The 23,250-nt window shown below is 39.7% G+C and overlaps 1 protein-coding gene across 3 annotated transcripts in view; it reads left to right on the top strand.

Moving 5' to 3' along the window:
- The window catches only part of LOC135252617 (phenylalanine--tRNA ligase, mitochondrial-like), a 109,069-nt gene that overhangs the window by 76,048 nt on the left and 9,771 nt on the right, over positions 1-23,250 (top strand). The gene's annotated exons all lie outside the window — the stretch shown is intronic.

Consider the following 23,250-nt stretch of genomic DNA (forward strand, 5'->3'; position numbering starts at 1 on the left):
CACTGCAGGGTAGGGCCATAGACTCGAATCCCAATTAGGGGATTCTCCACACTGTTTCGGTTGACTTCTTGCTGTGTAATGTTCAGGAGATTTCACCGTGATTGATCAGGGAAATGTTTTTTTGTTAACCTTCCATCACCAGTCAAAGGACGGTTTTGAAACATCAACACATCCATGATCCATTCACTTACCTCATATTTATTTTTATGAACTTTGTTCTCACGACTAAACTTCCTGCTCATACCGACGTCTAGAAATGAAAATAAAAAAAGCTAAACTGCTTCCTGCACCAGTTCTTTGTGGCACTGTTATTTATGTGTTTTTTCTGAGAGGAAGTTACAACACATGCTATGTGGCTCCATAGCACAGTAACTGCACGGAGCGGTCTTTTCCTATTAAGAAAAAACACACTTTGTCTTGTATGTGAAAGCGTGAAAACGGACAGTCATCCATAACGTGCGTTTGTGCGTAAGAGGCTGCCGTTTGTGCCTGGAAGAGGAGTGAAGCCTTTCTTCCCAAGTGTGTCAATTTCCTTTCTTTCTCCATTTCACTCTGTACTCACCGTGCATTTTGTGCTTGTCATAGTTGTCAGTGTCCTTAACTGATGGGCCTGTGTGTCTGACAAGCCCCAATTGCAAGAGCGATTGTATTTGCTGTCGTGTCTGACATGGCAGATGTGTCCCCTCTTGCTCAAGGGGTCACTTTCATAATCAGTGGCTTTAACGCTGACATCCACCTCAGTAACATTTGTCCCAAAAGCAGTGGCACAATCTTTTTTGAGGTTTCACATGATCAGAACCACAATACACCAGCACAAGGGCAACCTTGCAGAGAATTCTAAAAATGAACATTAATTAGTTAACCATTGCTTAGTACTCACGAGTCGATGGTTTAGGACTGTTGTTGATGTTGTTTTGTTTTGAATGCTGCCTGATCCATGTAGGCTAATTCTTAGGAAGTATGATGTATAGCATTTGTGACATTACACCTCATATCAGTTGCACTTGATATGTTTTAGATTTCTCGTGGATCTAAAAATACTCCTCACCTCATATTCTGCTGCCATTAGTGTTAGTCAGACGGTGTTCGCGCTGGATGTGAAAATGTGAGGGTGTGGATGAGGATCCCGCTCCTCTCTGGTTGTCACCTCTATTTACAGACCTGACTGAGGACTCAGATTGCCTGCTGGCGAGCCGGCTTTCTCTTTCCACCCTGAGGTTCTGTGACACGGGCTGAATGAAGGGAGGAGATGTTTTTTCCATTCTGCATATCTCACATTCGTGGATCTGCTTTTCTCTGGCATGCCACTGCATTTGTTATGCAGTGAGGCTCTCCCTGTGTTTTTATTTCTCTCCCTCTCTCTTTCATACATACTAATGTTTGGGACAAAGATGGCTCTGCACTTCACAAATTTTGATCCGTAATTGAACAATTCACATTGTTCTTTCTGCATGTCACAGCAGAAATCGAGATCCGGTAGACCAGGAAACGTTTTTTCAATCTCCAGCTTTGGTGATCACGTGCCCACTGTAGCCTCATCTTTCTTTTCTTAGTCGACAGAAGTTGAAGCCAGCTTGGTCTTCTGCAGTTGCTTCAAGGTTTGAAGCATTGCACATTGAGAGATGCTCTTCTTTACTCCATTGTTGTAAACAGCTGTTTTTTGGCCATTTGTGGCTTTTCTGTTCGTTTGAACAAGTCTGCTCATTCTCCTCTGACCTCTATCACAAGGTGATTTCACCCACAAAATTGCTGCTTACTGGATGTTTTTATTTATCACACCATTCCCTGTAAACTTTGGACTGTAGTGCTTCAAAATCTCAGGAGGGCAGCTGTTTCTGAGATGTTGGTACCACCACATCTGGCACCCACAATCATACAACAGTCAAGGTTGCTTAGATCATGCATCTTGCCCATTTTAATGTTTGATATGTTTGATTGAACCACACTTAAACACCTTCCCCATGTCTGTATGCTTTATGCAGAGTTGCAGGCACATAATTCATGTATGTGTATGTATGTATTCCGACACATGGCTTTCTACTGATGTTTAAAAGCACAGTTGAATTCAGAGGGCCTTCTGGGATATTCCACTGATTCTTCTACTGAACTTGGCTGGAAGCTGTTGTGCTTTAATAGGAATGCTGCTTGTTAAAGCATAGGTTATTTCCACCATATGCCATTTTGTCATTTCAGTAAATCCAGGGGTATTGTCTTTGTAGATACTTGCATATTGTTTTTACATAGACATTTGTGTTGGGGCAGAGACTGGCTGTCAGTTTCTGTAAAGATGCATGTTACTTCTGTAAAGATAGGTAAATATTACTTTGGCCGAGAGGCATTATCACATAGCCTGGCGACCTTAAAGCTTTGAAAGAGGAAGCAGCCTTTGTGGTATCCCTCTGACACAGCTTTGGTTGTTGATATAAGAGCTGAGTGTCACTGATGAATGAAAGTATCGCCTGGGTACCTTCACCTCTGGAACTAGCGCGGACATGAAAAGATACTGTCATCTAGCTCCTGCCAGTTGGACCTTAATGAGTAACACTATGACTGTTTGACTTAATGATAGGGATCTGTTCCCTATTAGTAAACACAGAGCCTGAGCAGTGGAAGCTCTATGGAGCTCTACAGTTGAGACATGTAGAGTACAACACAATGTAGGGCTGGTCTTGTGAAGCTGATAGAATTGCCATTGTGGTTTTACCTTGTGTAGATTTACTGCTGTCCGCAACAGAGACCTCACAGTGTTGCTGCAAATTTACAGATCATGAAGAACCCACATATCTCCTTGATCTGTAAATTTCCCATGTGAATTTCACATCTTCATTGAATGTGAGAAAATAATTACTGGCTCAGTGACCTTTACATTGACAGTGAATAAGGCTGGGTGTCACAGAAGTTGCAGGTGTCATGGATTCCAGGATTTTTTGCTTTTTTTGGCAGTTCTGTGACTTTCCCCATTGTTTTGCCATTCCGCAATTTAAAAAAATGTTTTTAGTGGTTTTTCATGATTTTTCAGCAGTTTTGTGTGATAACTGTCAATCTTGACATAGCCTACAGTGTTACTTGTAAAGGCATACACATTTTAACAATATTTCCAAAGTTGGGAGACACACACATTTGGGACAAATGTTACACCTCAGTAACATTTGTCCCAAATGCAATGGCACAATCTTTTTTGAGGTTTGAGAATTTTCTAGCCCACAGACGTTCCTGTGATAGTCCACACACATTTTTACAGGGAGATTAGTTTTTTTTTTCTACCTGGATAGAAATGTGATGCATGAAACATGTCAGTGGTAAATAGATGTTGAATCAAAGAAAATGTGCTCTGCAGATATACATGTAATGAACATGTTTATCACTGAGGGGTCTTTGTTGAGAGAGGCGTTCATCAATAAAGCAGCATATCACTCAGATTGCAGAGAGAGGTCTGTGGAACACACAGAAAAGTAAGTGAGCGAGGCACCACCCCCATAGCTGACAGTGACACCAATTAAGCAGCGATGCAGCTACCTGCTTGGGCTTATAATTGACACTATACCTGGCTGATGAAGCATCCAATTACACTGTGCGTAAACTGACCCATATAATTTCAAAGGATGAACACTGAACAATTGAGACGGGAGGTGAAGGTGGAATGAAAGCAGAATTTGAAGATACAGGAAGTCAGGACAGTATCAAAATCCTCAGATGAAAAGGAGGTGCAATCGCAAGGAGGAAATAATAACAGGCTTTTTTCAAAATAGCGGGCCTGGTTTTCGGCTCTATAGACTCTGTGTCAGGTGGAAACTTCTTGCTGTGTTTGAACCTGTGTGCTGTGGGCTTATGAATGAGGCGCAGGCTGCAGATGTGCCCAATGGGACTCGCAATTCTACAGCCTCGGCCTTTTGGTGACTCCATAAACACGCTTGATTTATACGTTAAGCGCCCTGCTGGAAATTGAACATGAACTGTGATAAATAGGCAGGAAATGAAATCAATTCTTGCACGGTTGTAGAGGCTGGAACCCATCAGGGAGGTCAGCATCTCAGCTAACCGAGCACATTCAAGGGGAGGTATTGGAGATTTTTATAATTACATTGCTTACTAATTAGTTTATGGGGGGCGTACGAATCTGCTTCTTTTAATGAGGCCTGGCTTTGGAAAGAGATGGAGGGAAATCGTAGGAACTGCCAGCGCTTTTTTCTCAATTCTATTTCTGCACTAATGAGTTCACATTCGGTACTTGTCTTGAGAAGAAGTATGTTCGGGAAGGGAAGTGCTGTACCTGTGTCTTGTGACATTCTTGAAAACTGTAAATCGAGGATTGTGTGCAATTGTACATCTTGGCCCTGCTCAAGCTCAGCCAATTTGAGTCCCATAAATCTGACCTTAGTGCAGTAGGCTCCTTCCCTGATGAATTTTATTCGGTTCTTTTCCAGTTCAATTTGCTTCCTCAGCAGCAGGCTGATCTTTAAATTACACTACAGTGGACAATCCAGTGGCTGGCTGAGAGCTTCCATTCGGTATGCTATGCCAGTTGTTCTCAAATAGATGAGCGGTACCTGTCGTCTGGTGCCGTCCCCCCATTGTTTTTGTGTACAGTATAAACTTGGCTGGCCATTTCCAAATGGCCTTTGTCTACTGAACCAAACACAGACGCTGCATAAGAAAAATTCAATTTTCTGTCTGACATAAACACTGTAACAGAAAAGGCACAGGCAATATTCACAATGCAGAAATGAGCGTAAGCAAATCTGACACCAAACTTGTAACAACTTTATGATCAGACTTTTAGTATTTTAAAGGCATACTATGCAGGATTTTTAACCTGTGTTTACAACCTCCTCTGACATCGCCTCCTCTGTCATCAACTCTGCCCTCTCACCCCCGAGTACCAAGCTGAGTCACCGACATATGAATTATTTAGAAACTACTGGTAAATTTCTTCCATCAATTATTTGGACATTACATTATTCAGTCGGGACCACGAACCGGCCATGTACAAATAATTTGAAACCCAGACATTTCGCTCAAAAACCATACATCTGACAACCATAGCTGGATAGCTAGAGGAAACAGTATTCACCAGTCCAACAGAAAACAAGCCAACTGTGTTGCTTCTCATCCCTTTGGTGAACTTCAGATGATGCCACGGAGGAAAAGCAATTCCAAGGTTGACTCTAGTTCCTGAACGAACCCTGTCGGTTTGTCTTTTTGCTTTTATCTTAGCTATTGCAGCGACTAGCTAGCTAGATTGCAACAAACACACTGATCTCAAAGCACAGTCTCTGCAGCCACACTCACCTCTCCCCACACATAAAAGAGCACATTTTAGAATAACAAACACAGGTAAAGGTGCACAGATTCAGTGAAAGTGCATAAAGGCAGATTGCCCATGCATCATAGATGTACCTTAGCATGGTTATTCTCTTACTTTCAATGTTAAAATCCTGCATAGTATGCCTTTAAATGATACCACTAAAAACTTTGCTAATCCAGTAAATATCCAGAGACCCTTACACCACGTTCCCATTCTTGGTGTCACCATCTGTTGTTTATAGAGTGTGAACAGTTTGGCTATAACTTTTTTATTTACTTTAGATGGTTAAGGTGAAAGCAGATCAGCTTGCTTCACTTTCTGAGTGTCTATTTTTGTTTCGCTATGCAGCCTCAGAGAAGATTCAAGAAAGGACTGTCAGTCTTGTTTGCCCTGGCATGACGTGCACAGTAAAAACGATTAATCCTTAAGAATCACTGGGTTCTGTCTACACGCTAAAAACAGATGTGTGTTAAAAATAACACAATGTCAATTTTTAACACACTTCCATGTCTAGTTAAGGACAACGCACGTTGTGTTTCTTTCCACATGTTCTGTGTTAAAAAGTCTATATTTGTAATCCTAAATGTCTTGAAAGTAATACAGAAGTAGTAGCACAAAAAGTGTGTTGGATATTAACGAATCTTTTTAAAGAGTGTAGATAGGGGACAGGTCAGTGTGCAGGTTTGCATGCTGTGGAAGTGAAATGAGAGCTTGCAATTACGGATTCTATCTGAAACAATCTTTGTTGTTTTGCCATGCAACAAAAACTTTTTATTTTATTTTTAAAGGCTACATAATAAAACTAACATGTGCTAAGATGTGGGACTAAAGCTATCTTGAAATGCAGCCGTGTATGTCTGAGTTGTGCTAATTTCGTCCCCTGTTCTTCATGGATGGGAAGCTGGGCCCAGTGAGTGACTGGACTTTGTGAGATTAATGCAGCCTTGAGTGCATTGTAATAACAAGTTGTTGTGGCTGAATCAAAGCTGTGGGAGGTTTCATGTCTCCAAAAAGTCTTGTCATAAGGGCTTTTTGATTTCCTCACTGGGGTTGCTCTAACATCCTTCCTTGCCGAGGAGATATTGCCTCCAGCTGGGAACATGTAAGTTTGGAGGCTACACCTGTTCTGCAGGATGATTCTCTGTTTGAATCATTTCAGAAAAAGTCACTGGCAGGATATATTTAATTGGATCTGCTGTCAGAACCTGGGGTTGTTTATATTTGGTGTATTGAAGGGAAGGGGTACTTGTTTTGACTGATTTGTTTCTTTGTGGTTCTCGAAAACAACATTGCTGCAGCAAGCACCAGCATGTCAGCAAACAATCAGCATTGTTTTGAGAAAGAAACAGACGCGTTCAGTCCTCTTAATATATGGGGATGGGGGCCGACAGACAAACAAACACAGATTTGGTCTGCTTAGTCACGTTTCTCTGTTGCGCTTTAAAAAAAAATTGTGGCCACGAGACACTGTCTACAATAAACATTGCATTGTAGTCTCAGCAACTTTTCTGCGGCCTTGACTGAGCAAACAAACTCAGCAATGACAGTATACAAACAACACCCTGCCCTCTCAACCTCTGTTACTGTTGACCTTGTAGTCTCCACAGACAATAAGCCGAACAGCCCCTCACTGCCCTTCCTTGAGTAAAGCTGTCAGGGGGTCAAAGCCAGCCTACTGTGACAGTGCAAGGATAGAGCAGTCCTCTGTCTTTGATTGCACCCTCTCGTTGACATACTCCAGGGTCAGAGAGAGGTAGAGAGAGCAGGGAATTGGTGATCGAAAGTCTGAAGATTTGAGTCCTGAGATAGTGAGATGGATTCCATTTGAAGTAAACATTAGCGAGCTCATTATAACATGATGTGAAATGCATAACTCTATGGTTATTGTTTTCCTCTTCTGGTAAACCTTCACCGAGGTTGAGGCAAGTCAGGGGAATGATTCAGCGACAGATTGATTGCACAGTGATTTGGAATATTCTCTCACTCAATCACACCCTGACAGGATTGTATTGTTTCAGTGATGTATTGTTTAACTGCCTCAGACTTTCATTAAATAAGGATTTTGCTTCATTACAATGAAATGTGCAAAACTAAATATGGATGGGAAAAGCAATTTGCTTTTTCGGGCCGCACCTGCTGGTACACCTCAGTTTCTTCAGTCTGCAATAAAACCAATAACACATTCCTACTGAGAAGCAAAAATTCCCATTAAAAAATTGTTGATGCCTGAATCCAAAAGCAAACTTCTTTAAGTGGAAAATCAATTAAGCCAGATCCTATCTGAATGCTTATCAGCATCCAGCAGAAATAAATTTTCTTTTTCTAAAAGAAATAGAAAAACTATTTTCACAGAACAAGCTTTGTAAAAATTTGATTTTGTGTTTTGGGGGCTATTCATTAGACTAGCAGGTTTCCATGCGCTGTCACATTGACAAAACCGAAAGTGTCACAAAGCTCCAGCACAAATGATAGAGCTGCTGGCAATGGCACCATTCTTAGGAAGGGAAATTGGTGGCAGGTCTCTAGCTCAGTTGCCGCTGTTGTGTATGTAAATTCCTCTGTTCACCTGTATATCATTACTGAACTGCATGTCAAGGTACCTTGAAAAATACTTCTGTCAAATGTAATAGTCAAGCAGACAGTTTTATGATTTGAATATAAAGGCCTCAGAATACTCATAATCATCATGATCTGAAGCGAAGGTATTTAAAATAGTACTCCTATTCTAGTGGGTCAGTAATAGTAGTATCATAAATCCAGGCCATGATGGACCAGAAACCGTTTCTTTATGTACCTTAAAACTAGGTTTGTGCAGATTTTTGAAACTATTCTTTACTTATTTACAAAACATATACGTTGCCTCAAGTCTCTTTGCGGGCAAAACATTGTTATATTTTTAAATTTAAATATAATGTGTAGTGCACATGAAATGCATTATAATGTGTAGTGCACATGCATTTGATTGTTGTCACTCAATATTAACCTTTTAACTTGAATCCACACAAATGCCACCTTAATGCATTTAAATTCTTTTTAAACAGTACATCGGGCATCATTTTTGCCACTGGTGTTACCTACACATTGAACACCATAAAAGGTTTTTTAGATGTTTAATCTTCACATGTAGGCTAAATAGTGTAGGTTAATGATAATATGAAGTACAGTATCAGTCACAGCCAAATTGTGTCAATAATTGCACTGACCATTTCTAATTGTTTTATAGGTGTTTTTCTTTGCGCAATTTCTCCAATAGGCTGCTTAGGTGGCTTGAAAAAACACGTAGGCGACCCGCCTATGACATTTCAATGCAGAGAAAATCCTGGTTAAAGAAAAAGCAAATGGTTCAGCTTGTATTGCTACAGAAACAATAGACTTAATATTGGCTGTTTTCGCTTAGTTTACACAGAGGATACACAGATTTCAAATAGAATTCTTTATATCATCTCATTGATTATGTCAATCAAAAAAGGGGAAATTAAGGGGAAATTATCCTGTAAATCGATTGTCCATTCTATTCTAGAAATATTTCATGCTTCGGCTGATACAAAAATCATTCCAAGAAATAGTGGCCTTTATTATTACATTTCATACCATTTAAACATCATAGGGGTAATCCTAAGGAGTTTCATCTAATATTCTTACAGGCTAGTTTTGCTGTGTTGTGCTTTTAACAAAATAAATTACTGAGATTTCCCACGACTGCTCCACTATCTCCACCCTCGAGGTGCGGGTTTGCCCATCCACAATGCATTACTGCCACGCTTCTGAGAATAAGATGGAGTATCGCATTGCCATCCCTCCTTGAAGTTCTTTTCTTGTCTTGTTGAAGGGGACCACTAAGCCCTGGTCATTACACACTAAAACAAACCCTGAGCTTGTGAGGACACATTTACGGCCCCCCTGAGGGTCAGGAGAGAAACAGGGCCATCTCGCAGAGTTTACTGCGGCGCTCATGGGCCCAAGCTCCTGAGCCGAGAGGCTGTAAATAAAGTGCAGCTGAGCAGACGCGGCTATCAAACTCCCCGAGTCGCATGTCCTCTCCCGCTAGGCCCGCACGCCGATGGGGCCACGGACAACCCAATCAAGCGCGGCGACAGACTGCAAATCAGAACCGTGTTTTGATTGGCTGCCTGTTTCTTCATGATAGTGCAAGTTTATTGCACTGTATATGAACTGAACTGAAATGTTTTTAGGAATGGCAGGGTAGCAATTAGGGTTTTGAATCATGACAGGAAGATCATGATTTTCTAGGATTTTACCAAGCCACTGTGGCACGCTGCTGTATCCTTGAGTACTACGATTGGATAACGAAGTCGAAAAAGTGAGTCTGTTGTTAATGATATTGGCTTTTTCGTAATTAGTCAAAAATGTGAGGAAAGCACTAGGGTCCGTTTAACAAAATAGGCATTAGATTTTCTTCTTTGTTGCATGCGTGCAGTGTACCAATATGTTCGGTGTGTCCCATTTTTTATTTCACGATTATTTGCTCATCGTTTTCTGGTACTTCTACTCCAAAGCCTGATACTTTCACTCCATGGTCACCAGTTACGCTCACCCAGATACACTCACCACCAGCCTTGATACAGTGCTAGATACTGTCTAGTTTGTTGGTAAATGGTGAGTAATAGGTACCTTTTAGTGATAGGAGCATTTTTATGTTATGGTATGTTAGGTTAGGTTAGATGTCTCAGAGTCTTCATGTGCAGCTTTTGCAGGAAGACTGTCTCCACCGGTGTATCCTGAAACCCAGACGTCCCACTGAAAAATCTATCTCCTCCTTGAGCGATGCCATGGGAAATTATGTGCCGCCCTATGTAGCTGCCAGCCACAATTGGCACTGTCCAGAGTCTTAGTATGTCTATTTTGATACCATGTTTTGTATTCTAGTATGGGCACTGTTAGAGCAGCGTTTAAACTGTTGATTGTTTCTTTCAAAGCGGCCATAAAGCCTAACACACTCCTGTCATCAAGTGTTTAAGGAATGGATTAGAATTTGTTTCATTTTGAGAGGCCAGTGCTAAGACTAAAATGACTGGAATAAGCTTTACAGTAATGAGGAGATGGTTCAGCCTTTTTCTGTGCTATTAGGGTGTGTTTGGATGAAACTAAGCTGAGACTAGGCTCACTTAAGTTTCCTACTCCTATCGTGCTATCGATCACTTTTCCCTTAATCCACAAGATCAAGCCCCAGAGAATTTCATAAGCTAAATGTTAGCATGGACCAAATCTGAGGGTTTTCTGTAACTTAGCATCCTTGCCATTTATTCAGATTTTGTTGTTCTGTCTGTAAAACTACCTATCTGACAGTACCATTATACATATTTTACAGAGCTTTTTGTAATCCTTAAATGCTCATGAAACAGCATAGATTTTCATAAATTTGTTTTCTAGCCTGAATTATGCATTGCTCTGAACACTGGTTCAATACACTTCAGTTTGTGCTTTCTGATGTATTTATAATTTTGTCAAAGAGCCGTCCTAAAAATAATGTCATTCTGTAACTTGATGAAAAGAAACCCTGTAGAACATGTAGTGCAATTCAGAGAAAGTGTTCCCTTGTGTTATTATCTCTGTCATTATCATTTCTTAATCATTATATGCTAGGTGACATATTCATCTTCATTAACAATTGTTTGATTGTCAATCAAGGAAACTAAAAGGAAACAGCTAGGCTAAGGGTACTGTTCAGCTTAAGGGTAGCATTTGTACACCCCCATTTTCCAGCACTCTACTTGGCCACTACTACTTGTTACACAATTTCATGACCAAGATAACTCCTATATCATTGAAAAATCACTGTATTTATTGGTTCTTCTTATTCAATTGCTTTATTGATGATCAAGAAATGAAAATGGAAACAGGTTGAGAGTTATTCTTTTAAAGGGAAGGTTACTGAAGACTGGTAGCCTACAGCCCACTATGGCACTCTGCTACACTCAGCCATTAACACTCTTAGCTATCAAAACTTGTGTTGCCTGCACAAGTCATGAGCAAAGTTCATATTAGGCATTACCTATCTGTCAAAATTTATATTTGAGATGATGTGACTTAATCAACAACTCTTATTTAAGTAAACCTGAAGTAAACCAGCGAACAGTTAGGGAAGAACCCCAAAGTTTATTTGACATCATTTGAATTTGTCCTAAGTCAAAAGTTATTCAGTGAAGTAATTATTCAGTGCTTGGTTTAGTGTTATACTGGACATTATGAGGATTTCCCTCATTTGTGTAACTACTAATATGACCCAGTACATTTAGTACTTTATCAGCCACATTGCACTTCACAATCTTAATTCTGCGATGTGTGTCCATCCATCTCATAGTACACCTTGTAGCCCGCAGTATTTTCATTTCCATATGCATAATTTAAACAATACATTCTATTAATCTAACAAATGGCTGGGGTCAGTTCAATGGTAGGTGTTTTTTATGAGCTTTTTGTATTTTTAATGCTCCCTGCTCATTCAGAGTAATGTAATTTTGCACTTGAAATTGACACATTGAGATGTAAGCTTCCCCACAAACCTGTTTCATTCTACCAGGAAAGTATTTTATGAATAGATTTATCAAAGAGCACGTTTGTTGGAATGGCAGAGAGTCAGTGCTCCTCGCGTACACAGTTGTCTATGGCTAGCAGCATTATAATAAATTACAATTACGTTAACGATGTGAGCTGCTGACTGCCTGTTCAAATATTCCTCACCATAATCAAACCTGGCAACTCCCACAAAAACCATACATAACATTTTGATAAAATAGTTGCGCAATTACACCCCAGCAATAACTGCCTATTTTAATCAATCTGAAACAGTGCTTTTGCAGCATTCATTTTAAATTATGTGCAGGTTTATTCAGAAGTACACAATAAAGTCTCATTTGCATACCGTGTGTATGAGTAAGTGACTATGGTAACCCACAATCTGTTGAACATGCTTGTTTCTCTTATGTACCAGAATACACATGGGGGATTTTTGCCTTTTATCTTTCCCAAAAGATTTTCAAAATTCCACTCTTGGCTCCTGGCTTATTTGGGTATTACCCAAAAATAAATCCATGGGAATTGTAGCTAAGCAGAAATTGAGGGGAGTTTTAAGTCGTTTTATAATAATGAATGTAACTTCATTCAGGACAAATCTGCACTCAACATTTTTCATTTATGTGAGGCTAAAGGTTTCAAACGTTTCAACGCAGCCTTCATTGGTGAAATGCTGTTGTATCGTGTGTCTTATGTACCTAACTCTTCTATTTATAATAATCAAAGACAACATTGAAAGCAGTCCGTACTCTCAGTAATAACCAAAGAACATTTTTTCAGAGTATACCCACAGGTCTGGTTAAAGACTGCCACTTTTTTGATAATAAAGTTATCCCTCGATGTTCCCTTTTTTATCCTTATTAAAATTTCCATCTGTTTTAAAATTCCTAGAGTGCTGTAAGCTGTGTGACTGGGCATTAATATTCACTGATAAGATAGTTACACTTTGCTTTGAAACCGAAATAGGGAGCACCTGGAATCTTGGCAGAAGATTCTCTTGCTGTAAGTGAAACAAATGTACACCCCGATCAGGGTGCATGCTGAGAGGTTTTCTCTCAGCATGCACAAATGTACAGTAGATGAGGTATATACATAACATGCAATACAGTAGATGAGATATACATAACATGCAATACCTACAGTATGTTTTATGTTTTGTCTTTTGGTAGTTTCTTTAGAAGTCAGCACACACATCTGGCTTTTATGAGATAAATGCCTGATCATCACAATTTATAATTTAATTATGATTACACACTTGTTTAAAATGTTTAAATTCGTAACTAGTTTGTTTCTGTATTATTTATGTTGATTACTTTTGATATAGCAATGGTAGCTAGCTAACCATAATTTATTTGGTCGAAGGTGAAAATTTGCAGAATTTATGTGTATCAGCAAATAATATCATATACAGGATACCATGTGATCTATAGTTCAGATAAAGCAGTTTCTGTTTGCCAGTGAGATGACCCTACTGCATCCTACCTTTTTATGAAGTAAAGTCCTTGTATTTACTTCCATTTCATTTTCCTGGAACAAAATGCACTTTATAGCCTGGCCACAGTGTTCACCCGATATGAACCAAACGCACTACTCCAGAACATTCTAAATTGTTTTGTGTGCTGCCAGGGGTCTTGGTATATTTCTGAGCTGCATACAGCACTTGCCACCGAGTGGAATGTTACTAACCAAAGAGAAATAAACATTCTTGCAATCTTGTAGCCATATCAAGAGTGAGCATTGCTTGAAAAAAATGGAGGGACACTTGACACAATGAAGTGGTTAATTATTATATAATTGCTGATTTCATAATTGTTGAACTATCATGCATCAGGAGTTTTTCAATAAAAAGGCCATAAACATACAGATAATATACACACACTGTAGATTGTCTTTCTGTATACTAAGACCCACTCCCCATTTATGAAAATCCAACTGCATCTTTTGTTTCTACACACATTCAGTGTTGTGAAAAAGGCTGTAATGAGCTTGTGGGGATAAGGAACACCCTATCCATCAATGATTCATATCTCATTAGCACACACTTGTTTGTGGCTGTTAGCATGGCAAAGCTTTTAAATAAACAAATGGTGCAAGTGGGCTCATTGAGAGAATATAAGTTAAACTGATTAAACTGTATGCTACAGAGATAGACCACCACCATTCCTTATATTTAACAGCATTCATTTATATGACTTGAGAGGTAAACGTTTCCCTTCCAGATAGCACGTCAAAATGTGATAACAGCAACAGAAGGATTGTGTCAGAATAAGTGTACATACCATTGCCACATTCAATGTGTAACTGTGAGTGTGCCATGCCATGTATTATAGTTGTTTAGAGTTAAACAGAAGGAAAGTATGTGGGTATCCCAAAATTAACTAAAATTACTGTAGCTCATTGAATCTAAAAAAAAAAAAAAAATTTCATGACAATGTTATTTTGTCCCAACTTTCACACATGATTCAGTAGCAAGTCTTGGGTCTACTTATTTAATTCATTTGTGTCTTATTCTTGTAACAGAGTAATTATATGTTAAAATAATTATCAAGCATGGCAGACTACTACAGTATATTTGAGGTAACATTTCATTACCATATCTATAATATATTTGATGGTTATCCTAACTGTAGTTATTATGGTTTCTTCAATGCCAGACACATTGTATGCCCACATAAACCTGTGTACATGTGAGCACATGCACAATATACTTCTGTGCCCATGGATTACTTGGTATAAAAGATGGTATAAAAGATGAGTACACTTTTGCTCATACACCTATGGACTCTGACCGTTCCAGAACAAATCAAACTTTTGGCCTGCTGTGTACAGAAAAATGTGCTTCACAATACAACTAAAAGCTTTTGGTTACCTTTTATCTGTACATGCCAGTATCACTGGAAAACACATTCCCTGCCCCTACCTCATACTGTGAAAAGCTCAATAACTATAAATAAACAGTCCACCATGTCTCAACAAATGGCAATAAATCTGTGTTGAATTCACCGGCTGCCATTGATCCGGAAGAATGGCATTGCATTATTAAAAATGCATGCTGGTGATTACTGATGAAGTTACGCCTCAGGTACCATAACGCCCCGTCCTCACAATAAGCGGATGTGCTGTCAGCGCAGACAAAGTGGAGCTGGAATGTTGTTTTCAACCTCTCTTGCACTTCCGTTCATTTCCAGAGAAGTTAATGAACATTTGAATGCGTGCTTTATGATCGCGGAGCTGCTTTGTCGTTCGTAAATGGGCCTCTGCACTGGCCCGGGAGTAATCAGCGGGGCAGGAGAAACAGCTGTGCATGACAGAAGCGCATTCTCCTTTTCGAAAAAAACACCATCCAGAAATCTCATCTGCCGAAAAAGGTCAAGTGGAATGTTTAACGGGCAATTAACAGGAGGAAGTATCTCCCTGAGATGCGCACCCATAAAATAGAACGGCATAAATAATTAAATAAAATAACATGCGTGAGCAAAGTTATCGGGAGGCTTGCCTCACTAATGTCAAGTGCATCCGCAAAACCTGCCGCTCTCAGGCGTAATGGCTCATTAGTTTGAATGTTTCCTCGTCTGAACATGGAGCGACAGTCGCCGTAGCATTTCAACAGTTCTTCAGACCTTTGCGCAGAGAAACCGGTGCTCAGCACAACCGGCTGTTAAACACTTTGCATTTGTCTTCATTTCTGCAGTGTGTGCTTTTCCAAGTAAAATGGCCACACTTTCAAAGTGGCTGTGCATTCTCATATACAGGTAAATACAAAGGATTTGGGACAGTGACACCATTTTTTTGTTGTTGTTTTGGCTCTGTGCTCCAGCACATTAGATTTGAAATAAAACAATAAATATGAGGTTAAAGTGCTGGCTGTCAGCTTTAATTTTTGGGTATTTACATCCATATCGAGTGACCCATGTTGGAATTACAGAATGAATGTTTTATGCTTGCATAAAAACCAAGCTACCACTTTATTAAAATTCTGTTATAATAGCCCCTCCTCAATGAAATGAGTTATCTTTTTTTTAAGAAGAATAAGAAACCAAAGCTTACAGAGCCTTCACAAAATCCTGTTCCCTCAAATTTACAATTTATAAATGTGTGACTGTTTGTCCCGTGTATCCAAATTTATTTTTTCAGCCACAGCTTCCTTACTGAAGCAATGCCGTGCTATTTGTAAGTTTCCAGCAGCAGATGTAATAGTAAATGTGGCTCATAATGCTTAGGTGAAAACAGTACATTGTTTTGGATTTCTTTTTTTACAGTTATTCTATTAATATTAAAAGCCATCATATACTGTACATCCCCGACCTCCCTGGCAACCAAGAAGATGTTTAATGCAATTTTGGAGAAAGGTTCCAGTAATTTCTTTGGGGATTTCGTGAGTATAAATGTCAGTGTTACACTTTCAATTTTAGACTGCCCTTTGTAATCTTTCAGAGGAGTAAGACAGCACACAGTAATTCAAGACTGTGGAGGCAGTGTGTTGCAAACCTAAGCGGACGAAGTTGAAATGGAATGCTCTTTCATGGCCTTTAAGAGCCTGGTGGCGCATCCTGGGGCGAAACTGTGTACCGTGATAGCTGCACCGCTAAACATCAAATGGTAAACAGACAGATGAGCTGCGGCGAAAGGGCCGTCACAATGAGAAATTCTGAAGCAGCGAGGACCTGCTCCCTTTTGAATATTTCATAAAACTCCTAGTGTCCCAGCGCTCCTGCAGGAGATAGATTAAAGCTGTCACAATTATTCCCTCGCAACCTGCATCAACACTTAATTATTGAGTGAGCAGCAGTGACTTTGCTCCTTTTCGCTATAACCGTTAAAGCACCTGAACCCAGGCGCTAAATCTTTGCCAATCAGAATGTTGATGAAATATGCCGGTTTTCCTGAGGGCATCTAGAGTCATTTTCATGATTTGTGTGTTTTCTTCATGCCTGTTAACGGCTCCATCAAGACAGGCATGTTTTTCGCATTTAAGTGTCAGTCGCGAGACTGATGGAGCTATGTAGATTTTTTTTCTTTTTTTTACCATTTTCCCTCAATTGTGTTTATGCTTGTGCTGTCGAGATTATTGCTTGACTTGCAAAGAGGCTAACATGAAGGAACTCTCTCCTCTAAGATTTTGAATAAATCATCATACTCTTTCTCATACAATGGAAAATTGCCTAAGTGCATGTAAAGTAGCAGGCTCACAGATGTGTTTCTTTATATTTTTGTTTATATTTTTTGCTATTATTTTCCATACAATTTTTTCTTGTGATAGTAACTAAGTATCTTTATTCATCATTATTGTGCCTGTAAGGTTAAATGGTTAATAAGGCTCTGCTAGTAATCATATGTGTATTGAGGACTGTGTGAGCAGAAGCCTTAAAGGTATGTTATGCAGGATTTTTTAGCCTTGCTGTAGTCCTGTGTTTACAATCAAAGAAGCCTCCTCCTCTGTCTTCAACCCCACCCACTCACCCTGAATACTTGACCTCGGCCATCTAGCTACCTAACCTAGCTAGCTGGATAGCTAGATGTAACATTACTTGCAAGTCCAACAGAAAACACGCCAACTCTATGCTGCTTTTCATCCCCTTTGTGAACTTCAGCTGTAGCCATTGAGGAAAAGCAATTCCAAGGTTGACTGGTTTTAGAATGAGCCCTGTCGGCTTGTTGTTTCACTTCATTGTACTCATGCTTCTTCACCTCCCCATTGCAGTAGCTAGGTACAAATGGTCTGCTGAAACCGGATCCCTCCCCACAGACTCTGTAGCCACACCTGAAAACATCCCGAACAAATTTTAGAAGTAGAAATACAGGCAGATGAGCATGGATTCGGCCTGTGCGCAAAGACAGACACTGATCATTGAATCATGCCAAGATAATTAGGGAAGTGGAAGGATGAAAAAAAGGTTCAGGGTTTAAAGCTAAAGGAGAGACTAAGCCTCAAAAACACGATGTGATACCTAATTTTATCGCTTTGATTCTGTGAAAGTTAGAGATATGTATCTGTAGTGTGTATCCAGCCACACATTCTGTGTGTCATGTAATAAGGGGCTGGAAAAGGTGTGATTCTTTCAGGTTCATGGTGTATTCATTGACTGGTCAGTCCATAAGTCTGCGGTTGTACTGTGTTGTATATCGCAACTGAAAATCTACATATTTACAGGAATATGTAAACAATACACTATTCCAAGCTAAATAAAATATTTTATGCGATTGTATGTATTGACAGTCAAAGGTCCCTCCCCTCTGTGCACATGCACATGCGCGCACACACACACACACACACACACACTTGCAGTATTATAATAGGTACTATGAGGTGTGAATAATATTTTATGCTGTATTTCACTAGCGCCCCAAGGCACCTGACAAGAGCCTGCAATGCCGATAGTGGCACGAGGGTGTCGTTATTTTAGCGCGGTCGTACCAATGCCCTTTTCCAAACAGCTTATTGTGGATTTATCCCGAACCATCAATATCTGCAATATTTCCCCCACCTTCTCCAGCAGTCGGGCCTGGGTGCTCAGCTGCTGGCCTCTCCAGTGAGTATCAGATAATTTACCACCCCTACCTTTTGAGCTGCAGTTTAAAAGGCCCATTTGAGGGCACCCCTCCATCAATGAAAAGTCCAGAAAATCCCCAGCAGGTAGTGCTCTTTCAACATGGGATTCCTCAGTACTTTATTTATGCTGGCCAAATGGCCCTCTGGGCAGTGAAGTAAAAGGGTTTTTTAGGGCTGAAACTGCAGGCATCCAATGCTCTCTCCCTGTTTTCTTTTTGCAAGTGAGCATGTAAACTCCCACTGACCTTTGATTTTGACTTTGTACACCCCGTTGTTGTTTTGTGATATTTCATGTCTCCTTCAGCACTGCAGCGCTATCTAACAAGAATATTGAGTTGTCGAAGATAATTCCAGCCGTATCATATCCGTAGTTGCTGGTAGATGGAATGAGAAGTGTTATTCAGTGGTCCACAGGCTTAGTGCACAATCAACAACACAGAGTGAAAGGTCTAACTTTAACTTTACTGCATTTAAAGTTCAATTTTGTGAAATCTGGGAATAGCTTACTTGGAATTACTTCTCAATTTGAAATACATTTTTAAAAGCCTATTTTTTCCCCAGAATTTTCCACCCAATTTAACTGGTTCAGTTATTATGTGTGCTGGTGGTTTTTTAATGTTTTCTGTTCCTGTTATTTATAGATGCAGTTTTAATGAGGCTAGAAAATTCTGTGGAACTCAAACATAATTTTTAATGAAGCAGAGAAATAAATAGAGAACTGGGAAGTGTGTACAGCCTTTACCAGGAGTAAATCCTTTCAGGCGACTTCCAATGTTCAGTTCAGCTTTCTTAAAGGGTCATAACAGTTAAAACTAATATGAAATAGATTTTTTAAATGTCCCTAATTGTTCTTCATTTTACTTTCAGCTTTGTAACTAGCTAATTAACAGACATTTAAAAACATGATGAATTTGGTTTTTTTATATTTTAGGAATAACCTGTGACCTACGAGTCTGCAAGCACCAATAGTGAAGAATTCTAAGAATGACCTCACGCTTTGGAGAAATTAAATTGTCGCGCACTTACAATATAGGTTTTAACATGCAAAACAATGCAAACACTTATACTGTACTGTACTGTACTGAAATGGTTTGTGGATTTCTCTGAAAATGACCTATAAAAACTTAAAAGGTATGTGTACTATAAACTCTATAGGTAATGCACACATTTCAAGAATCTATCCATCCATTTTCTTAAACCATTTATTTCTGGTGAGGGTCACCTTTTGGGGTGGGGGGTGGGGGGGGTGGGCTGGGCTGCAGCCTGTTCCACCATGCATTGGGTAAAGCTGCCAATCTATTGCAGGAATCTGTATAAAATTGCCATAATTTTTTGTAACTTTTTTAAACATGTTTTATTATGTTGTATGTTCGTTAGATTAGATTGATGTTAACAGCATGCTGGAAAGCTGGAGACAGACAAACTGATTCTATACAAAGCCCTCTTGCTCATTTAAAAAGCTCCCATTTCCAGCCTGGGCCACGCCTTTTCCTGTTTTAATCACTATTCAGTTGGTTGAATTGCATATACCCTTAAGGTGCCTTGAATCTAGGGGCCCAAGACAGTCTCATATATCAGAATGATCAGAATGCCAACTCAGCTCTCATTACTGTTATTGCTGTTTGTGATGTGTAAAAATCTTCCTAAGGGGATATAACAACAAAGCTCAAGGAAAATGCAAAAGCTAAGCTAAATAAGATATGCTCTGAAGTTCCCTGAACAGGACATGATAAAGACAAAGCCAAAGTCCTTACATTGCAAGCAGTTTTTCTACCATAGCTTCCTCTGATGAGTCACTCCATGTTATATCTCCCCTCCAAATACAGGCTCCACCTTTGTAGAGAACGGCCTGGTTTTAATTTAGCCTATGCATGGCTTTTCTCCTTCTCGGTAACAATAATCTTAATATTTTAGGCTCTTGCTCTGCCAGGAGAATTCTCTTCTGATGTGGAGCTGTAATTTATATGCAGGCCGCGTTAATTTTTCAGGAGATCTTCTCCGTAGTGAGGCAGTATTGCGGCATATTTACTGCACTTCATTCACTTGTTGTCTGAATGATTTGAGGTGTTAGATCTTACTGAGCATTTAGTGCAGTAATTATCATTTAAGGGGAACTGGAGTGTGGATAGGCAACACCATTTTAAAGACGTATCCGTTTTGCTTTACACAACTTGATACGCCCTATTAGCTTGTGTCATTATTCTGTCCATGTATTAATAGTACAAATGGCGTTGTGAAAATGTAAGTAATAATAATAATAATACATGTTTTTCTCAACTATTCTGTCATGTTCTGCTGATAATTTTTATGATTTAAACACAAAGTGATTCATTGAAAATACAGAACCTGATTTCAAAATTCCTATGACAGTCATACATACATAATTCATGGCAATACATATGTAAAACTCCTTGCAACACTGTATGACAATCTACATTGATGTGTGATGATATTTCACTTTAACATCAAGAACAGCAGATCAGAGGTGTGATTCAGAAAAAAAAGGCTAAAATAGTATCTGAGGATGTGAGTTCAGGGAATTCACTGCAGTAGAGACAAGGGAATTCTTAAAAAAAAAAATAATTAAAAAAAAAATTATACATATATATATACTTCTTGAAGCAAGCATGAAGCATGAACTGCTCACTGTAAAGCTATAATACAAAAAGAGAAGCCCTTTCATATTGTCGTGGAATATTATTTATGGAAGGCATGTACAAATGCAAGCATTCCTGTTTGATATATACTAGTTTGGGCTGGAGGAAATATCTTGTGTGTGGAAATGCGACTTCGACATCCCTTTTATTATAAACCAATTGTGCATGTCCATGTGGTTCAATCCATACCCGCATGAACGATTTCATGTATTTTCCTTAAAGATGTGTTTTTCTTTTAAAAGCCACACAAATTCATTAGCTAGAAAATATTCCACTTTCAAAACCTTCTGGCAGCCACTCAGTTTTCACTTGGCATTTTTGCCTTTATCTAAACTCCTCTGCACTCAACCAAAACAAGACTTTATTGAAAAGTTTGAAGATATTTCCATCAGTTTGATAAGAACGCCAGTTTGGCAGTTTGAAGACCTCTCCTCTAAACCCCGCAGGGACTTCGGTGCTGCTGCCCTCAGTTTCTTGCAAATTTTTCTTTCGAGACATCCTCCACAGCTGACTTTAAGAGGTTAAAAAGAGTTTCTGTACAAGCTGTTATCTTCTGCAGTCTTCTGAGTTCTGGCTAAGCCCAGAAGCACAATTGATCATGGCTGCTGTCACAGAGTCCTGATTAATTAATGTAGACCCCATTTAATCTGTTCAAAAAAGACTAACAAAGGGATTATCTCCAAAAGAGGTTTACCTTGGATACTGTTCCCCAATGACAGATGTGGGGAAAGTGCCAGACCAATTATTTCTGAGCACTAAGAAAGAAGAGGAGAAGTGCAGGTTTCTTTGTTACGAAAAATATTGATTAGTGAACATGATATTAGACTGAGTGTTTTATCATTAGACTCTATAATGTTGCAAATAGGCAATGTGTATTTGTATTTTTAGATACTGTATGTTAGATACAATATGTTACAAGGTTACTATGACAAGAATACTGTTGTTATTGTAATTATACAACATAAAATGTTTTGGTGTCTTATTTTCTTCTATCAATTTCTGATATATTAATACTCTGTTGCAAGGGTCCACAGTGAGGGCTGACATGTCTCTATGCATCAATGTACACCATGTATATTTGAGAACCGCCTTTGCCAAAGCCAGCTGTATCTCGGAGACCCGTGTGCTGATGCATAATAGGCCACAGCGTCACACAGAGAGGGCGGGTTCCGGTTGGCTGCGTATTCCTCACCTCACTGCACAGTAGTGACTCTTCTGGTACATGTGGGGGGGGGGGGGCTGCTTGTGGCCTATGCGAGCTGAACCCCCTCCATGGCATCTGTTTTTTTTTTTTTTTTTTCCTACCTGATAGTTAATTGATCGATTAATGCCAGAGATTTAACTCACCTGTTGTTCATGGTTAAAGTCAGCCCTAATTAGAGGAGGGGAATGAAAACCAGCAATACTACTGGCGTTGAGGGCCAGATTAGAGTATCAGTGATGTACCGGTTGCAGCGACGGTAGAAGCTGAAATGAAGTGATGGCTGGTTACACACACTTCGGAGGATGCTGATGCTTGTCTGGCTTCCGAAACTGATGGAGGGTGTAATGACGTACAGCGGCTTTACAGAAGCATTTGGGCTTTCCACGTTTGAGAAATAAAGATAAAACGTGAAAACGTGGGTCAGTAAATACTTCAGTGACAGCGTCAGACACAAAGAGAAGAATTCCTTATCGGCTGTTAGCCGATCTGACGTCAGCGCAAAAGTTTTATTCAGGAAAAATACAGCCTCAGTCACTTGCTTCCCCCGCCTCGGTGTGAACTTGTGAAAGGAGAGATCATCATGTTTTATTGCAGTCACATCGCTGCAGTTCTTGGTTCTCTGCTCTGTTCAATGCAAATTCTTAAAAAGGCACACTCTTAGATGCCTCCGTGTCTTAATTACAATTTGGAAGTAAATGAGTGGTCGGATTAATAGGGAAAAGGGGGTGTCTGCTGTAAGTGAGAACAGGGGAGAGGGAGCACTTAATGGAATGCAAATTGATTTCCTTGCCGTGTCTTTGCCGCGCCATCGGAGGAGAGGCGGCAGGGCCTTTGATAAGGAAAAACGGGACTTTCTTCTCTGCTTCCCTTTCATCCGGATTGGCAAGTGCATTTGCACACATCAGCCAACCCTAACATCAGACTGCTTCTCCCTGAATGGCGAAAGAAAGGATTAATTAAGAACTGGCCATTAAAGAGGGCCGTCAAGGCAACACGTTCT

Source organism: Anguilla rostrata, chromosome 4 (genome assembly GCF_018555375.3).
Source record: "Anguilla rostrata isolate EN2019 chromosome 4, ASM1855537v3, whole genome shotgun sequence".
Taxonomy (NCBI): Eukaryota; Metazoa; Chordata; class Actinopteri; order Anguilliformes; family Anguillidae; genus Anguilla; species Anguilla rostrata.